This window comes from Ambystoma mexicanum, chromosome 8 (assembly GCF_040938575.1).
Source record: "Ambystoma mexicanum isolate Mex_15411 chromosome 8, UKY_AmexF1_1, whole genome shotgun sequence".
Lineage (NCBI taxonomy): Eukaryota > Metazoa > Chordata > Amphibia > Caudata > Ambystomatidae > Ambystoma > Ambystoma mexicanum.
The window spans coordinates 830,714,832-830,731,978 of NC_090929.1; positions in this window are offsets into that span (position 1 = coordinate 830,714,832).

A 17,147-nucleotide genomic window follows, 5' to 3' on the forward strand; every position below is an offset into this window, starting at 1 on the left:
AAACAAACAAACAAACAAACAAATTAGCTCTTTACCTTATAGCAGAAAACAAATACAAAATAACTGACCCCTTAATACTTTGCAGTTACTGCACTGCAAAACTTGACAACAATCAAACTCCTTCATGTGCTATCACAAATAACTTGGAATTATTCCCACTACCAAAACCCCTGCAACAATTCAATTTATATGAGAACATCATAATTCAAACAGTTCACCCATTTCAAGCAATAATACGCCTTCAACCAAAAACAGCAAAAATACCTCCCTCTGAATTAGTCCAAGGCATTCGTGGCAAAGTAGTTTATTTACCATTAGATCTGAAAGAAAATATACACACTCTGGGAGTGCAATGTCCAATAGATCAATCTTTAATTGTCTTAATAAATGGTGTACCTACAGAAGACAAAATAAATTGGCAACAACTCGTGGACTTACATAAAGTTAAACAAGCCTTGCAATATCTAAAAGACAATAACGAATACTACAAAGAAATTAATATTGAAGAAAACCTGAGGGAAACCACTGAAATAATTCAAGAGTCACCAGAAACTGGTCAATTTCAACTTCTTGATCCTGCTACAGTATCCAAATATTTTAGACCATTATACAATTCATCCATTACACTCTAAAGACTCCATAGATGATGCACTGGAAACATACCAAATCGACAAAACAAAGGATCACCAATCAGCATATGGGAAAAAATTATAGAAGCACATGCTTTTCCTCTACTCTTTCCTACTGGGAAAGGAGGAAGGTACAATGATAGACCCACTCAGATAACAGCATCAGAATACCGCTCTTTACAAATGTATTCTGAAGATCCCAGATTTAGACAAAATGTGGAATACATATTCCACCTACTCTTTGAAAGTGAATTAGCAACTCTATGCTACGAAGTTGCACACACATTGAAATCAGGTACCAATTTCCAAAATATGTCAGCTACACAATTACTACAAAAAGTGCAAGAAAAAGATGAGATTCTACAATCAAGCATTATAAATTAGTGGGCGAACATGCGTGGTACAAAAGAATACTGGTTCTGATGTCACGAAGATGTGCATTGTATGATAAGAAACCTTGGCCCACCCACTTGGTTTGTTACATTAAGTTGTGCAGAATATCCATGGGAAGATTTACATGATTCCATAAGCATAGCAAACAAAACAAACATAGATATACTATCACCTGGAGAACTCTCCTCTCTAGATCCTGTTAATGTTTCAAGATATTTCCATCATCGCTTCATTGCTGTGCTACACTTTATTTGTAATAAAACTGTTCCTTCCCTTGGAGAAGTTGAACACTTCCTTTGGAGAAAAGAATACCAATCCAGAGGAGCACCACACATCCGCATGCTTTTGTGGATTAAAGATGCTCCTAAATTTGGTCAAGACAGTGATGCCGCTGTTTTACAGTTTATCGAAAAATATGTCACTTGTGAAATTCCTTCACAAACAACAAATAGTGACCATCATGCACAAATTTTACAATTTCAAAGACACAAATGTTATGTTATGTTATGTTATTTTGCACTTATATAGCGCCTTATATACCAGTGGTATGGTCTGAAGGCGCTGGTAGGTTGAACGCCCTTGGGAACCGAAGTCCTGGTCAGTAGAGGGAGTAGAGACAGTCCAAAGGTGCGTGTGCGCACCAGGTATGTGTGCAGCTGGTGCAGAATTCCTGTGGCAGCTGCTTCCTAGCGGTAGGTGTGGTGGCTGATAGATCAGGAGTATGTGTTCGATCTGGCCGGAATTATCCAGACCGAGAGTGGCAGCGTTAGGCCTGAGGAGAACGCTTGGCTGGGGGTGTGAGACCAGCAATGTTTACTTAGAGTGATGGGGAGTGAGCGGCAGATGTTGATATGAGAACAGTTATACCGAATGGTGTCATAGTATCTCTGTGTTCTAGTTGAATGGCGGTGTAAGGACAGAGTAAGCGTGGGGTGTGATAAGAGGTATGCATCCACACTCAGCCTCTCTCCACACTCAGTGCCTCTCCACACTCAGCGCCTGACCACACTCAGCACCTCTCCACACTCAGCGCCTCTCCACACTCAGCGCCTCTCCACACTCAGTGCCTCTCCACACTCAACCTCTCCACACTCAGCCTCTCCACACTCAGCCTCTCTCCACACTCAGCCTCTATCCACACTCAGCCGCTCTGCTCGTTCTTCCCCTCTGCACTCTCTTCCACTCTGCAGGCTCCTCCGTTCTCCACTCTCTTACTCTCTTCCATTCTCTTCACTCATCATTTCCTCACGCCCCTCTGCTCTCCATACTCAGCTGCTCTCCACATTCAACCATTCTCTATACTCGTCTGCCCTCCCCACTCATTCGCTCTCCGTACTCGTCGGTTCTCTACACTCATCCGGCCTTCATACTCATCGGCTCTCCATATTCATCCGCCAACCACATTAATCCTCTACACTCGTCCACACTCATCAGCTCTCCACACTCATCTGTTTTCCAGACTCATCTGTTCTTCGCACTCATCCATTCTTCGTTCTCATCCGTTCTCCACACTCATCTGCCCTCTATACTCATCCGTTCTCCACACTCATCTGCCCTCTACACTCATCCGTTCTCCACACTCATCTGCCCTCTACACTCATCCGTTCTCCACACTCATCTGCCCTCTACACAAATCGCAAATATAAAAACAAAGGGAACTACTACACAAAATGCCGTGTTAGTTTCCCTAGACCAGTTACAGCAACAGGTTAATTAAACAACTTCATGTCTTCAGTTAGACATAGAGTCAAAGGTAAATCACCTAAGAACACATATTACATAAAAAGAACAGAAGAAGTAAAATATATCAATGATTACAATGCAATCATTGTCCTCTTATGGAATGCAAACATAGATGTGCAGTACATTGCAGACAATTCCACTGCAGTCACACTATATGTTACAGCCTACTTAACCAAAGCAGAAAAAACAGAGATTCAAGACCTCTGGGATGACCTATCATCTGACAAAACACTGTCACAGAAATAGTACAGCTTAGGCATAAAAATGCTCTCTCATACAGAATGTGGCTGCTAAGAAGCTGCAGACCGTTTAACCGGTACTGTTTTGTATGGACAATCTGAAAATATAGTATGGCTAAGTCTTGGTCCTGCTAAATCTAGAAAAATGGTTCTCAAATCATATGAGGACATAGAATCAATAGCCAAAAATGATCCCAACAGCCAAGATATTTTGAAAAACAATTTACTAGACACATACTACCCAAACAGGAGTACCACTTTGGAAACCATGTGTCTATACCACATAGCCCAAAACTTCACATATAAAAATAATATAAAACCAGATGAAAACAAAGGTAGATACAGAGTGACAAATTGTGAAGGTAGCTTAGTGAAACTTACCAAACAAAGCTTCATTAATCATATCAAATTGTCATTAAAATCTCCTCAACATAAAGAACTATATTACATGTCCCTGCTACAACTTTTTAAACCATGGAGAAAAGATGAAGAGTTCCTAGATATTTATGACTCCTATGAAGACATGTTCAAAGCAAATGAAAGCATATAACAGATGTAAACTTTACACAGTACAAAACAATGTTGCACAATGTACAGCAACACGAAGAAGAACTCCAGGCCCAACTAGATGAGGACACTCCCGACAGTAGTCAACCTTCTGTAACAGGAAGCCAAGAACCACTGGGACAACCACTAATAGCAAATGAGGCAGAATTAGCTGTGAAAGAAGTAGAGAACACCATATGTCACTATGGAGATGTTACATAAAACTTCACTCTACTGAAATCAAAACTGATCAATGAGCAGCGTAACATTTTCCAAGAAGTAACAAAACAAATTTAACATGGTGTACAACATGAAAATAAAAACTGTAACTGCCAAAACTACAAACCTATACTTCTATACGTCAGTGGTGAAGCTGATTCAGGGAAAACATTCTTAATCAAAATCATCAGCAAGTTCCTTCAACAATTGACAAACAACAAACTGTCAGCTGTAGTAACTGCCCCCACAGGTTTAGCTGCCTACAACATAGGTGGTGTAACTTTACACCGATTACTACTCCTTCCAGAAGAACACCAAAACAAATTAGAATATTACAAACTTTCTACAGAAGCTGCAATGGAACTACGCAAAGTTTTGAAACAAATGATAATGCTACTAATAGAAGAAGTGAGCATGATATCCAACCTATGTTGGCTTTGATTCACATCAGATTACAAGAGGTACTCAAAACAGACTATGATGAGCTATTTGGAGGAAAACACATTATTGTTTTCAGAGATCTTCTTCAATTGACACCAGTGAAAGGTGAATCTATTTTTAAAACCTTAGGGCACAAACTCTGCCGTAAAATTCTTGGCAGCATAGGAAATGTCAACCTTTGGCAACATTTCCAATACAGAGAATTAACAGAAAACATGCGCCATTCTGCAGATGTCACATACGCCAACATTTTGTATTAGAGTTGGTGTACTTTCTCAAGAAGTACAATCAATATTAAAAACCCAGCACATCCATGCAATCTATGGCCATAACTCATGTGCTACTGATGTCATGGAAAAATTAGCACACAAAAATGTCAATTGTATGTCCTTGATGCCAACTCTTGCAAGCTGTTCCAAATTCAATGGAACAATGTTAAAAAAAAAAGAAAATGCAACTAATAATTGAAATTTGCTCCACAGACAAACTAGACATACATGGTATGACACTATCCATGTGTCAACAAACCACAACAAGACTAATTATCTTAGAAAACTCTATATTCAACACAGCTGGTTTAGATAAAATACTAAAATTATCTTTAAAATGTAGAGTAATGCTTAAACATAACCTTGACGTGGAGCAAGGACTAGTTAATGAAGCACTTGGTACAGTTGTTGGCTTTCAAACATACCCACATGACAACAACATTCAGGTTGTCAATATTCTCTTCTAGAAACTATCAGAAGTTAATATGATAGGACGCTCAACATCCCGATTCTTTCTTTTCAAAGACATGTATGTACACAGAGAACAATTTTCTCTAACTCTAGCATACACAGTCACCATTCACAAATCACAAGGTCTTACCCTAGATAAAGCATTAATAGATTTTGGGAACACAGTCTTTAAAGAAGGCATGAGCTACGTAGCACTATCAAGCTTACGTACACTTTACGGACTATTTCTAATCAACTCTGATGCAAGTAAAGTAACTGCTGATATTGCTTGCATTATAGAATACAATAGACTACGTTCACTGTACACCCCCATCTAAAAACCTATCCTGTTCCACAAAAAGCAAAATTGTTGTAAAAGAAACTTCTTCAAACAGAAATGCAACAGGATCTCACTGCAAATCCTCCAAAGAGAGTAAAAGAAGTGATACTTCATCAATTACTGCAACCAAAGAAGAATCTACTGCTCAAAGTAACTCAAGTACTTCTCCAAAGAAGCAACACACACTCCAAAAAAATGACTTGCACAATGAACTATCAGGTCCATTCAAATTTTAAAATATAACTGGTATAAATTACTACGCAAATGTAGCAATACATATTCTATTCCAATTGCCACCAGACCAAATGTGTTTGCAAATGTTAGTCCTTCATAGAAATACTGAGCAAATTGCACAGTACACTGGTTTGAAATATAGTACTTCTAAAGTACTAAATATGGGGGTCGAAATAATGCAGAGATGTCGATTATGCAAAGCAATAACTCTTTTCTTTTATCACAGAAATTGAAAAAGAAAATCTGCTCCAGTTACCCAAGTCATGAAAAAAATATATCTAATCACAAAAATTCAAACATTAAGTATATAATAATTCAAGTCACAAATACTGCTGCATAACACAACCATTCAAGCAAACATCTAACCATACACCACAATCCAAAAAATGTTCCTTCCATGGATATGTTACACTGCAGTGCTTGTTGCCAAACTCTAAAATCTTAATTGCATGACTTAGCCAAAACTTCACATACAAATTCTTCAAATCAAACAGTACACAAACAGTTGATTTGTGGATATTTGATAGATGTTTGATTGTATGGGTGTGTTATGCTGCGGTGGTTGTGGCCAGGGCCTAGAGTCTTGGGTGCATGGCCGAAGGCCTTCAGCCATGCACCCAAGACTCTAGGCCCTGGCCACAACCACTGCAGCATAATACACCCATACAATCAAATATTGAAACTGTGCTATATAGGCTACTTATACGGGATATTAATTACTATCAACGCTCTACTAACAACCCCAAACCAATACCATACTAAAAGAAAACAGCCTGTAGTGCATTTGTTATGTCTGCGGACAGCCGTGAAGACCGCGGACATGATGAACACATCAGGGGAACTTGCCATCTCAACAAATACAGCATTTGGCCCATCTCTTACTTCCCCACCCTCGCCAAGCACTCTTACACACCAATACACTCCCCGAAATTGGATTTTTTCCCGTTCATCACTGCGCTGTCCGTGGATATCCGCGGATCCAAGATGGCGGGTGCATCAAAACAATGAGACGCACCTCACGCTTCATCCCAGCCAATCAGCGAACACATCGCATGTCTGTGGACATGACGCAAGCCGATTAGCCAATCGGTGTCCTGTCCGGGGAGCGAACAGGGAAATGTGTCTGCGGAGCAGACATAGATATCACTAATTTTTTGAGACCTACTTTTTGGTCATTTTAAAAAAAACAGCTGGATGGATTTCAATGAGCTGATCCAGTCTTAGTCCTCTGTCTATACCACTGCAATTGCAGGAAGCGTGCAAGCCTAAACTTTTTCAGATGTGCGGCTTTCGAGGAGAGTATGTCTAACATGTTCTCCACATCTAACATGTTCTCCACAATGATTCTGCAAAGGTGAGTACCTTAGGACAGTTACATATTTCAAAGTGTGTGGGATGGAACAAGGTATGGTCATAATAACACTGTGCTCTGTATACATGTGTGTGCAATCCACATACCAATATCACAGTGATCCCATACATGGGTGCATTGCGTTGCTGGGGTTGTGCCCAAACATAGGCTCTTCGGCCTCCGCCAATGTACCCAAGAGTCCACGGGCACATCCACTGCAAAGCAATGGGGCCATGCTTGCAAACATGTTGCCATGTACCGTAACTGACTGCAGTTACGTATGGGTATAGGAACGGACCCAAACAAGGCAACAATCTGAAACCTTCTTCCAAACAGTGGCCAGACAAGGCAATAGGGGCTTTACAATCACAATGCAACATGGTACGCCAAATGCAAATATCCTCATATCATCTGCAATGCACTCCCCATACTCAATGCAGTCTGGCTGCACTCACCATAGAAGGTAGTTGCCTGTGCAGCTACCTGACAATGAATTATATGTGAGTAGCTGCATAAATGGTCCATATTGCGAAACTGTGATGCTGAAAAAATCCTTTCATGTTGCAATATCTTACTGCACTCCATAAAGCAAGGCTGTGTTCATGGCCACACCATTCCAAACACAAATGGTTGCATGTCTCACCGCTGATGCTGTAACAAGTCTAACATTGCCTCCACAAACAATCTGCAAACCTCAGGACCATACATATTCAAAAGTGTGTGAGATGGAGGAACGTACGGTTATAATAACTTACACTAATGAGCGAAGGAAAATTATAATAATAATAATTTGGCACTTGTATAGTGCTACAAACCCTCAGGTATCTGAGCGCTGCTTATTATTACCCACGGTGTGTGGTGCTCATTTATCGACCTCGGATGGATGAAAGGCTGAGTTTGGCCCCGCCGGGATTTGAACCTGCGTTAGCAGGCTCTGCATGGATGTCAAAGCAAGCACTCTACTCGCTGTGCCACTTGACCGGCTTATGGAAATACACTCTGCATACATATGTCTACAATACACATACCGCTATCACACTGCTCCCATACATGGCTGCATTGCGTTGCAGGGGTTGTGCCCAAGGCTTAGGCTGTTGGGTAAATGTGGAAGCCTACGGCCTCCGCCCATGCTCCCAAAAGCCTTGCCTTGCCCACAACCACCACTAGGCAATGTAGGCATGCATGGGAATATATCGCCACGTACCGTAAGTGAAAAACGTACCACAGCCAGCGGTAGCTCTACCCAATGCCGCAACACAATGGGAACCCACAAAGGCAACGTAACCACTGGTATCCCTAGCCAACAACACAACACATTGTCAATATCTTCGTATCATCTGCAAAGCTGTCCCCATTTCTAATGGAGCATCCATAAAGTCACCACAGAAGGTAGTCGCTTGAGGAGATACCCGCAAATTGCTGCACTGCTTGCGGACAGCACTCGCACACCACCGTCCTCTTGGACCTAATCAAATATATCATGTGTTCCACTTTTCACTCCCCCGAACTTTTGTTCCCCTCTTTCACCCACCCGATCCTGCAAACCATGTTTTGCAACCCCTTCCAGCACCGCACTATCCTCCGATACATGATGGTGGCGTCTCCCAAAAATGTAGATGCACAGCACGCTTTCCTCCAACCAACCACTGGCCATGTCAATTGTTTACCGACATCACTGCGTACTGCAAGCCAATGAGACTTTTGTCCGCAGAGCGAACAGGGAGAGAGGTCAGCGGAGCGAATCCAGATATCACTAATTTTCCACTATTCATTAGACTAGAGTACTCTTTTCAAATCAACATTTATTTCATTCTAACTCATTACATTGCACCATTCACACTATTTCTATTCCCATCTAAACACCACCATTGCAACACCCATTGGTTTTCTCAAATTACCAAAATGTCCCTACTTATTCAGCCACAACACCACTCCCTTCCTCACTAGCCCAAGCCGTTCACACCTCTACAGACTCTTCCAGCTTTCCCAAACATGCCTATTATGCCACTTCACAATCAAACAACACTCTATTCCTCTCAACACTCACACCCAAACACCATGCACTGCACCATGCATGCATATACATTCCACAACTTTTAAGTCCAAACATTCTTTTTTCCCAACAGACAAAACAAAACGCTGACTAAAAAGCAACTCCATATGAGAGGAAGAAAAAATAGAGCAGATAAAAAATAAAAGCAATCTATATAGTCAACCACCTCTACATATTTTTATATAAAACATTAAAACTAAAGACTTAGTAGCCCCACTCAACAAAACTAAACCAGCCACGATTAAAAAAGGTAAGGCCTCTCATGCAGGAACTAAAAGAAAAAGAAAATGTGGAAAGAAAAGCAGACCTTCTAATGAACCTGACAATAGACCTACCAGTGTTAAGGTAGCCACTGTAAAGCAATCCAAAAAATGTATATTACACTCATTGTTCCACCGTTGAGTTCTTCACAGTCTTATATCCAAATCTGAAAATTCACGAACTACACTTAAACACTACTGTAGGAGACTAATCCTCAAAGCTCTAATTGACAGCGCATTTCTACTAAAGAGAACATTGTTTATGTTGATTTTATACAGGATTAAACCACTAACTAAATTAATTCATAAATTACGAAAAGTACTTGTAAACATGCGCAATGTGAATATATATACCTTTCCAAAATTCTGTGGAGGTGAATGGATTCACACAAGCAGCACAGAACAATATTTCAATGAAGAGGCTTATAAACAAGAAAACAAAAAATAATTGACATAGACAGTGATGGCCGAGGGTATAAACAGATAGGAAACACCATTATGGCAAAATAAACCCTTATAGAAAAAACTTCCCCAACAGACTTTCAACCAAATGTTCCGTTCGCCCAAACAAACCATCCAGTGTACAAATGGACATGCTGCTCAATGTGTAACATATGCCAACAATCCTTTAAATCTTTATGACATTGCCTTAATCACTATGTTAAACTAACATCAAAAGTAAAATGAAAACTTTACAAAACATGGACTTTTGTTCAGTGCGCAGCCACACTGGAATTGAGGACATTCATTAGCTTGCATTTTAGGAACTGCTTGCAAAAGCACTTTCCACCACATCAAAATCTTTGCAACACACCATTCCGCTATACAGAATCTTGTGCATAGAGTATACTATGCAAGACGTCCTGCTCTACAACTGCAACATTTAAATAACATTCTCCTACATGGAACAGCCAAAGATTCCTTCCAAAAATAGAGCACACCCAAAATAAATACTTTGGAACTGAAATTAACTTACAAAATTCACTAACTTCAGTAAACATTACCGAAAACCTCACAAACACCAGCCTCATAACAAACACATACAAAAAGGAAATAGATACGTTTCAAAACACATCTGCTGAAATACCAGACCAACTATGTGTCTGTTGTCGCAGAAATGTTTACAAAAACAGCACAAAAATTGAAGATATGGCATACAAAATAGAGGACAATGAGGAATCCCAATGGTTCCAATTAGCTTTTTATCTAACAGCAGAAAATAAATGCAAAATAAGTGACCCCTCAATACTTTGCATGCAATGCAACACAAAGCTTGACAATAACCAAATGCCTTCACGTACAATCACTAATAACTATAAATATTTGCACTACCAAAGGCTCTCCAACAACGTAACTTGTTAGAGAGAATTACAATCCAAAACAGTACACCCATTTCAAGCTATAATACGTCTTCAACTGAAAACAGCCAAATTACCTCCATCTGAGTTACTAAAGGGCATCTATGGCAAAGTAGTTTATTTGCCAGTAGATCTTAAAGAAAATGTAAAAGCTCTAGGAGTACAACGACCAATGGATCAATCTTTGATTGTACTAGCTAATGGTGTACCAAGAAAAGACAACATATTTTGCAACAACTAGTCGACTTAATCATAGCTAGACAAGCCCTACAATATCTGAAAGAAAACAATGAATACTACAAAGATCTACACATAGAGGAAAACATAACAGAAACCACCCAAATATTTCAAGATTTACAGGCAACTGGTCAATTTGAACATGTAGATCCTGTTACTGCAGCCAATATTTTAGACCAGTATACAATTCACCCACTACACTCCAAAGACACCATTGAAGGTGCATTAGAAACAAATCAAATGCGTCAAGCCAAATGATTCCCAATGAGTTTATGGGAAAAAAGTGTACAAACACGTTCTTTTCCTCTATTCTCTCTACAGAGAAAAGGAGGCAGATATTATGAAAGGACACAAAGCAAAAGACTAGGTAGTAAGCCCAGCCACGTAGGTGCTCTCCTATTGGTCCCAAAATGGGGTCTGAAATTCACAAATACTTTGAAAATGAGCAACTCTTGGATTAGGATTAGTTCTCTTTTGAATGAAATTCACTCAATTGTACTTGTAGTCAATTTATCACAAATAACACTGTTCGTGGTTTTGTAATGACCATTTTATATTCAAAGGTAAATGTTTTCAAATGAGCAGGTCACTAATGATTTCTTAGTGAGGAAGCAAATATGTCACAGCATCCAAAATTGTTGACTTAGTATGCCAATGCATTTCGGAGGGAAACTCCTTCATCAGGGCAAGTCAAATGCTGGATGTGGAGTGACATGATTAAAAACAGGAAAAGTTCTGTGTAAGGAAGGTGGTAGTGAAATCCACCATCTGGGGCAACAAGGCAACGTCTGTGGTTCACAGAGACACTGATCAGTAGTCTGCGTGCTGCAGAGGTCTGGCGCGAATGAGGAGCCGGCCGTTCCTGTGTGTCTGATATTATGAAAGGTCCACACAAATTAGTACACCAGAATATCACTCTCTATGAATGTACTCTGAAGACCCCAGATTCAGACAAAATGTAGAATACATTTTCCACATTTGTTTAAAAGTGAACTCGCAACTCTATGTTATGAAGTTGCACACACATTAAAACAGGCTCTATTTTTAAAAAAATATCCCCTATCCAACTGCTTAAAAAAATAAAAAAGTTGAATTTTTGCAGTCAAGTGTCACAAATCCCTTGGCAAACATGAGTAGTACAAATTAATTCTGGTTCTGATATCACGCTGATGTATGTTGTAAGCTAAGGAACCTAGGCCCACCCACATAGTTTGTTACTGTAAGTTGTGCAGAGTATGCATGGGATGGCTTGCACGACTTCTAATGCATTGCCAACCAAAATAAAGGTGGAATAGATATAAAAACAGCAGGAGAACTCTGTTCTCCTGACCTTTTCAATGTATAAAGGTACTTTCACCATCCCTTCATTGCCATGCTGCACTTCATCTGCAATAAAACTACCCCTCTGCTCTGAGAAGTGCAACACTTCTTTTGAGGAAAAGAATATCAATCCAGATGAGCACCACACATCCACATGTTTTTGTGGATAAAAGATGCTCCCAAATTTAGCCATGACAGTGATGACACAGTTTATTGAAAAATGAATTACCTGCAACATTCCTTCAGAAACCACACATAATGACCTACATATACAAATCTTCCAAAAAAAATTTACTGTGGCAAATACTGCCAGCGTAGATATCAAAACAAAGGAAAATGCTATACCAAATGTTGTTTTGGCTGCCCTAGACCAGTTTGCAAACAAGAAAGGTCAGTAGCTTGATGTCTTTGGTTAGATACAGGGTAAAAGGAAAATCCCCTAAAAACACATATAACATTAAAAGACATGAAACATCCAAGTGCATCAATGATAACAATACAAGCAATGCCCTCTTTTGAAATGCAAACATAGGCATACAATGCATTGCGGACAATGCCACTGCAATTGCAAGATATCTCACATCCCATCTGACCAAAGCTGAGAAAACAGAGCTAAAAGACCTCTTGGATGACATATCATCTGACAAAATACTATCACAAGAATTGTACAGCTTCAGTATAAAAATGCAATCCCATAGAGAATGCGGGTGCTAAAAATCTGCAGACCTTTTAATGGTACATCCTTATATGACAACTCTGAACACATTGGCCCTCATTGCAGGTTTGGCTGTAGCTGTGCCTGTAACAAAGGCATGACTGCCGCCCAACCCGTTATTTTACGGACACCCACGAATGGGCAATTACAGGGTCATGCCGTGTTCGGCAGACCCGGTAATTGCCCATTTGCGGGTGCCGGCAATAAGGGACTCCCCATCCCCATTCAGCCCCATAGGGCTGAATGGGAATGGGGAGCTCAGATGCACTGGCACCGTTCATAATGGAGCCAGTGCATCGACGAGTTGTGCTCGCGGGTGCTGCACTGCCCGCCAGGTCAGACACGAGACCCGCGAGCACAACTCGTAGTTTGGTGGTACGATAGCAATGGTGCCGGTAGCGATACCGGCGCCATTGTTGCCTTACCGCCATACTTATAATGAGGCCCATTGTCTGGCTAAACCTTGGTCCAGCTTCATCCCGCCGTCTTAGCCTTTATCTCTGTGGCCAGTCCTGTTGGTCCACACTTGCCCTGGGGACCCAGTCTGAGCATGGAGGAACCTGTCCAGCTTCCATAACATACATCTGTCCCACAAGGAGAACTTGCCCACCTTCTATCATGGACACTGGCCGTAGACAAATGTAGGAGACAGCTGCAACTCAGGCTATCTGTTCCAACTGCTGCAGCCATATGGCAAGTTTGGCCCTGCCGAAGGCCCAGATGGCCCAGGATGGTTCTCCCCGACCACTTGGCTGTGTGGCATTGAGGTCATGCCTGTCTTTAGGCCACCGTCTAGGGTCTGGGGCTTAAGCTGCCATCTGCAACCAAGTCCCAGCCTCTCTTCCATGAATCCCCCGGGCTTGATCCTGCCAATCTACCGCTGGCTGGGCCAAGACCATCTGGTCTGCTAGGCTCACCAGAAAAGCTCACTGCCTAGCCTGGATCCCCTAAGATGCACCCAGTGTGTGTGGCACTGTCATAGTGGGGGACCCTGCAGCCCCCATGGTTCAGTGGACCCTACCACAACAGGTTTGGGGGGGCCCGGCCCTGTCCTCACCAATCAGGGTGAATGCTGGGCCTGGGCTCGCAGCGCGAGAAGGAGGTGCTCAGTAGGGGTTGGAGCTGACTGTAACATTTGGCACATGTCACATGCCATGTTCAGTTCCAACCCCTTTTTACGCCAGGTTCCTTGTTGCTCATATACTGGAACTTGGAAGCTCTCCCAGCTTCCTGGTTTCTGTTTTTGAGCAGCAGAGAGGAGCCAAGGTTGGCCTGTAGCGAGGGACAGAAGGTGGAAAAACAATTAGGAAGGCTTTGTTTTTTAATGTGATGTGCATTTATTTTGCATTTGTGAAGTGCATGTCAGGTGTATGTATGTGTTATGGGTCAGTGAGTGGTGGGTGAATGAGAAGAAAGGTGATAGTGTGCATATGTTTGAATGTGGTGGGTGGGTGTCTGCCTGTGTTGATAATACAGTGAGTGTAGATGTAAGAGAAGGGGTATGAGTTAGAGACTGGTGGGTGAATGAGTAGGACCACAGGCAAAGTCTGACAGGGGTCCACATGTTCGAAACAGTCTAAACCTAGATGGTCAAAGTGTTCAAAATCGGTCCTGTGGAGGGTAGGGAGGCATATGGCCAGGCCACACTGCCGCCCAAGTGCAAGTCAGCAGAGATACTCCTTGTGTACAGGTACCCTGCTGGGTGGAACAAATCTGGACTCTCTGAAAACCACCACAGGCATTACATATGCTACAGCACTGCCATGGGCTGGCAGGGTGGCCACAGCAGGGCAAACTCTGCCTGGACATTGCTGGGGTATGGCCTTTGTCCTGCTTCGGGAAGGGAAGAGCCAGGTTTTAAGTGCCTTCCGGAAGGAAAAGTGGTCCTCTACATGGAGGATGCTGAGTGAGAGGGAGTCTCAGAGTGTGGGAGCTTGGAAGGAAAAAGAGGATCCCCCATTCTAGTGCAATTGAAGAAAGGAATCACAAGGATGAGTACAAAGCCTGATGTAAGGTTCCTGTTGGGTTGGTAATCTTTTAGTAAGTGTTGAAGAAAGACAGGGTCTGTCTTGTCAATGGCACAATGGGTGATGCACACGGCCTTGAAGGTGGTGGATTGGCCAATGGGAAGCCAGTGGAGCATCCGGATGGCAGGAGTGATGTGTTCTCTGGGGTGGAGGGTAAGGAGGTGCCTAGTTTCTGATTTCTGGATCTGTTGCAGCTCTCTGAGGTGAAAGACAGGGGTGCCCAGATAAAAGGAATTGGCATAGTCTGTTTAGGATGGTAGGCAACATTGCCGTGACTAGGTGGGGGCATGAGAGGTAAGAAAAGATTAATCTATTTACAACATTGATGTGGTGAGAGAGTGTTCTGTCAGAATACATGGTTCATCCCAGGCTCATTTCTGAGCTAGATGCTGTGCGTTTAAGGGCCCAGAGAGGTCTGCCAGGGAGTGTGTCGGCGGAAGAGTGCTGGTTTGCTGCAGATCAAGATTTCAATTTTATCAGGATTAAGGAGGTGCTGGTTAGTCATCATGCAGTGTTTGATTTCTGGGAGGCATGATTCTAGGTCAGGATGGGGAGAAGCCAGGGTCTTGGGGATAGTGAAGAGGATCTGGGTGTCGTAGTTGTAGCAGGTTAGATCATGTGAGCAGATAAGGCTGGGGAGGGGGCTCAGGTAGTATAGTAGGGGGCACAGGGAGTCCCCATGTGGGACCCCTTTGGAGACGCAGTGGGGGGGAATGAGAAGGATGGCAAGATGGTGATTTGTGAACTATCAAGGAGCAAAAAGGGGATCCATCTTAATGCCGAGTCCCTGATACCTAGAGAGTAGAGACTGTCAGTGAGGATGCTGTGGCCGATAGCTTCAAAGTTTGCTGATAGGTCAAGGAGGATAAGTGCAGCACAACCATCTGAGTCTGCAGGTCATTGTGGATGTGCAACCAGAAACCCAAAGCACATGTATGGCTGATCAAGGAGACATGCACCCACAGACATGTAGGCCAACTCATGTCTTCATTGACAATGACCATCACTCAAACATCACCAAATTACATCATCCATGAAAACCCTATGTGTGCCACTGAATGCCACTATTGGGTTGCAAACACCACCAGCCATGAACATGGATGACAGTGCACAGCCTTACCTGCTGGTACAGCTGTTCTCTTGTGCGATCCCTCACCATCTCCACCTTACAATGTGACTCAGCAAATAAACAAGGAAAATGAGCCTATCTTGGATGGGGTAAAAATCAAATAAAGTCCACCCTGGACGAGGACAAAAAGAAATAAGAAAAAGAGTCCATCTTGGACGGGGATACAAATCAAATTAAGTCCACGCTGGACAAGGACAACAAAATTAAAAAGAGTCCATCTTTGATTGAGGTACAAATCTAAAATAGTCCAGCCTGGACGGAGACATACAAAATAGAAAAAAGTCCACCTTGGACGGGGGCAAAAAATTAAAAAAAGTCTTCCCTGGGGGCTAGGGGGTGTCCACATGTGTGAACCAAAAAATTGTTAAAAAAGAAAATCATACCCCCTCGGTATGAAGAGGTGGTTCAAATGGGACAGCAATCTCGTGGTGCATCCTGGGATGGTTCACTCTGACCACTCAGTGCCAAAGCTCGGTCTTCATTGGCTACAGCTACTCATGAGACAGATGCATGCAGGAGAGTCCAAATTGCAATGAGGTCCTGATGATGTTCATTACGAGTGGCCACAGAGTTATTATGCATGTTCACTTGTGAACATCTCCAACTGCAGTGCTAGAGTTTGTCGCAGGGTGGCTATCTGTTGGCAGTGGATGTCCCTTGTGGCAAACAGCTCATGATGCAGAGACTGCTTCAAGGTCACCATGTGTTGTTGGCGGGATGTCCTGGATGCCAACATCTCAAGCTGCAGGCTTTTTTTCTGGGCTACTGCATCTCTGTGAAGGGATTTGCTCAAAGATGCCATATCTGCCCACGTGCTTTTGATATGGACTTCCGCGTCTTGAAGGTGGGAGAACCTTCAAAGTGTCCAACAACTGTCGCTGATGGTCCCTGTAAGCCAAATATTCTGCATCCTGTGCTGCTGTTGATGAGATGACATGATCAATCAGGTGATGGCAGTCTTTGGCCATCTCCTGAAGGGCATCGCCGTGTTGAGTACTTGCTTGCAGCGTCTGCTGCTCCCACTCGGAGTGTCTGGTAGACACACATCGACCAAGTCTGTAGGTCCTACCAAGCTGGGATGCCGGAGCCCAGACCCGTCACCATGAGTGCACCATCATTCGCTGGTGGTCTGCAAACCCTCCACTGCAACGGCAATCTTGCCGATGACGTATCCACCTTTGACACTGGGCTTCC